We start from the raw sequence: 3914 nt of genomic DNA on the forward strand, positions 1-3914 counted from the left end.
TCAGCTACTCGGGAGGCTGAGGCAGGAGAATCCCTTGAACCTGGGAGGCAGAAGGTGCAGCGAGCTGAGGTCGCGCCATTGCGCTCCAGCCTGGGCAACAGCAGCAAAATTCCGTCTCAAAAAAAAAATTTTTTTTCAGAGAAATTGGGGGACCTACAGGAGCCTCGTTGGCTTGGGGAGGTTCAACACAACCTTTGGCCAATTGGTGGTGAGCGCTAAACTAGGCTGACCCAGGCGTGATTTCTAGGAAGCCAGAAGTTCTTAAAAATAAGGAGGAGCGGGGAGCTGAGCAGAAATATTAGAAGCTACACACTGTGGGGGAAACAGACACATGGAACTGGCCCAGGTGAGCCACTAAACAACATGAAAAACCAGGAGCAAAATCACAAGGGCCATTGGCCAATCCTAACCCAGAGTTGATGTGATATACGCTCTAAAGTATCCAGTTTTTTTTGTTTGTTTGTTTGTTTTGAGAAGGCGTCTCGCTCTGTCTCCCAGGCTGGAGTGCAGTGGCGCGATCTTGGCTCACTGTGCAACCTCCGCCTCCTGGGTTCCAGTGCTTCTTCCGCCTCAGCCTCCCAAGTAGCTGGGATTACAGGCACGCGCCTAGGATTACAGGTGCGTGCCACCACACGTGGCTAATTTTTTGTATTTTCAGTAGAGACAGGATTTCATCATGTTGACCAGGCTGGTCTCGAACTCCTGACCTCCCGCCTTAGCCTCCTAAAGTGTTGGGATTACAGGCATGAGCCACCTCACCCAGCCTAAAGTGTCCAATTTTCTACAAAAATGATGAGACAAAGAAAGAGAATAGTGGGATTCTTTATATTTTTTATTGATGCATACACATTGTACATATTGGTTGGGTGTGGTGGCTCATGCCTGCGATCCCAGCACTTTAGGAGGCCAAGGCGGGAGGATCACTTGAGCCTAGAGGTTCAGGGCCAGCCTGGGCAACATAACGAGATCCCATCTCTGCAAAAAAAACACAAAAAAAGTATCTGGGGGTGGCGGCAGGCACCTGTAATCCCAGCTATCAGGAAGGCTGAGGTGGGAGGATTTCTTAAGCCCAGGAGGTCGAGGCTGCAGAGAGCCAAGATCGAGCCACTGCACTCCAGCCTGGGCGACAGAGTGAGATGTTGTCTCAAAAAAATTAAAAAATAAAATAAATTTGGGCCGGACGCGGTGGGTCACGCCTGTAATCCCAGCACTTTGGGAGGCCGAGGCAGGCGGGTCACCTGAGGTCAGGAGACCAGCTTGGCCTGCATGGTGAAACCCCATCTCTACTAAAAAATACAAAAATTAGCCAGACATGGTGGTGGGCACCTGTAATCCCAGCTACTTGGGAAGCTGAGGCAGGAGAATCGGTTGAACCCAGGAGGTGAAGGTTGCAGTGAGTTGAGATCGCGCCACTGCACTCCAGCGTGAGCAACAGAACGAGACTGGTCTCAAAAAACAACAACAACAACAAAGACCTCAGGCCCCTCCCCCTGGAGGAGCAGCGATTTGTTCTTCCCAGAACCGACACCTACTCTGAACCAACTTTGCTCTTCCTGCCTGTAGCTCCTCCACCTCTATCCCAAGCTTACCTCCCACTGGACCATGCTAAATACTAACAACCGGCCCACTGCAGTGGCTCACGCCTGTAATCCTACCACTTTGGGAGGCCAAGGCAGGCAGATCACTAGGTCAGGAGTTTGAGGCCAGCCTGGTCCACATGGTGAAATCCTGTCTCTACTAAAAATACAAAAATTAGCCAGGCACGGTGGCATGCGCCTGTAATCCCAGCTGCTCAGGAGGCTGAGACATGAGAATCGCTTGAACACAGGAGGCGGAGGTTGCAGTGATCCCAGATCGCACCGTTGCACTCTAGCCTGGGCGACAGAGTGAGACTGTATCTCAAAAAAAAAAAAAAAAATCCTAACAACCCACCTTAGTGCCTACCGTGTGGCAATGAGCTCACATCCCTGGTACTCACTGGTCTCTCAAACCCTTCTCGGCCCAACAGAATAGTGGCACAGTCTGCTGAAGGCCCTGCCCCGCTGCCAGCTGGATGTCAGCCCCTTCCAGGGCGGGGCACTTCTGCTGGGATGCGCCTGTGCTGCCCTAAGAAGTTGGAGCTCGAGAAACAGGTTCACCAGGAATCTCGGGAATCCGTTCCAGGATCCTCAGTCCCACAGCCCCTTCCCAGCTTGGGCCCCAGCAAACTATTTACAGAGTCAAGTCATATATTTCATAAAATTTGCAAAAGTGAGATATTTTAACCACAACCAGCTAAAACTGTCTCTTCCCCCTGCAACCTGCCATCAGTTACCCCCTCCCCTGCTGCACAGAGCTGGAGGGGGCGTTGTGGGGTCCAGCTCCTGGGAGGCTGAGTTGAGGGTACGTTTTGCTTGGGCTTGGTGGGAACAGTCACTTCCTGATACAGTTATGCTGTCGCTAGTCATGCTGGTGTAGAAATGGCTTCCAGAAACACCCATCTATCTCCCTCAGCTGCATGTTAACACAACAAGCTGATGAAACTGGCCAAGTTTCATCAAGGCGGAGCTTGCAGTGAGCCGAGATCATGCCACTGCACTCCAGCCTGGGGAACAGAGCAAGACTCCGTCTCAAAAAAAAAAAAAAAAAACAGTGTTGTCATCTTAAGAGAGCATCAGAGAATGCATCCTCAACTCAAAGAGGATCTAAGAGTAGTCACAAGCAAGAAAACCCAAACTCAAATTCATTTTTATTTGGGGGGAGGGTTCTGGGTTTTTTTGTTTGTTTTTTGAGATAGAGCCTCACTCTGTGGTACGGGCAGGAGTGCAGTGGAGCGATCATAGCTCACAGCAGCCTTGAACTCCCTCGGCTCAGGCCAACCTCCCGTCTCAGTCTCTCAAGTAGCTGGAACTACAGGCGTGTGCCACCATGCCCAGTTAATTTTTAATTTTTTTTTTTTTTGTAGAGATAGTGTATCACTATGCTGCCCAGGCTGGTCTCGGACACCTGGCCTCAAGCGATCCTCCTGCCTCAGTTTCCCAGAGTGTTGGGATTACAGGCATGAGCTACCTCACCCAGCCAACACCTGAACTGTTATGGCTCACATGTGGAAAAAATTTGATAAGCGATTTCCTCAAATTTAATGACAATTCTAAAAATGTACATATTACCCAAAGGAGCTTTTACCTGAAAGCAACTTAACTATAAGTAATAAAATTAAATTTTGATCAAACATGTGAGAGGAGAAACTAAATCATTTTCTTTCTTGGTTTTTGTTTATTTGTTTTTTGTTTTGACAGCATCTCATTCTGTTGCCCAGGCTGGAGTGCAGTGGTAGGACCACAGCTTACTGCAGCCTTGACCTCCCCAGCTGAAGTGATCCTCCCACCTCAGCCTCCCAAGTAGCTGGGACCACAGGTATGCACCACCATGTCCAGCTAATTTTTTGTATTTTTTGTAGATATGGGGTTTTGCCATGTTGTCCAGGCTGATCTTGAACTCCTAGACTGAAGGGATCCACCTGCCTCTGCCTCCCAAAAGTGTTGGGATTACAGGCGTGAGTCACCGCATCTGCCACCTTCTTTCTACATATAGGAGGTTACGTTATAAAAAGTGTTGTCGTCCGGGCACGGTGGCTCAAGCCTGTAATCCCAGCACTTTGGGAGGCCGAGGCGGGCAGATCATGAGGTCAGGAGATTGAGACCACCCTGGCTAACATGGTGAAACCCCGTCTCTACTAAAAATAAAAAAAAAAATTAGCCAGGTGTGGTGGCGGGCGCCTGTAGTCCCAGCTACTTGGGAGGCTGAGGCAGGAGAATGGCATGAACCCAGGAGGCGGAGCTTGCAGTGAGCCGAGATCTCCCCACTGCACTCCAGCCGGGGGAACAGAGCAAGACTCCGTCTCAAAAAAAAAAAAAAAAAAAAAAAAAAAAAAA

The sequence above is a fragment of the Theropithecus gelada genome, chromosome 8, assembly GCF_003255815.1.
Source record: "Theropithecus gelada isolate Dixy chromosome 8, Tgel_1.0, whole genome shotgun sequence".
NCBI lineage: Eukaryota > Metazoa > Chordata > Mammalia > Primates > Cercopithecidae > Theropithecus > Theropithecus gelada.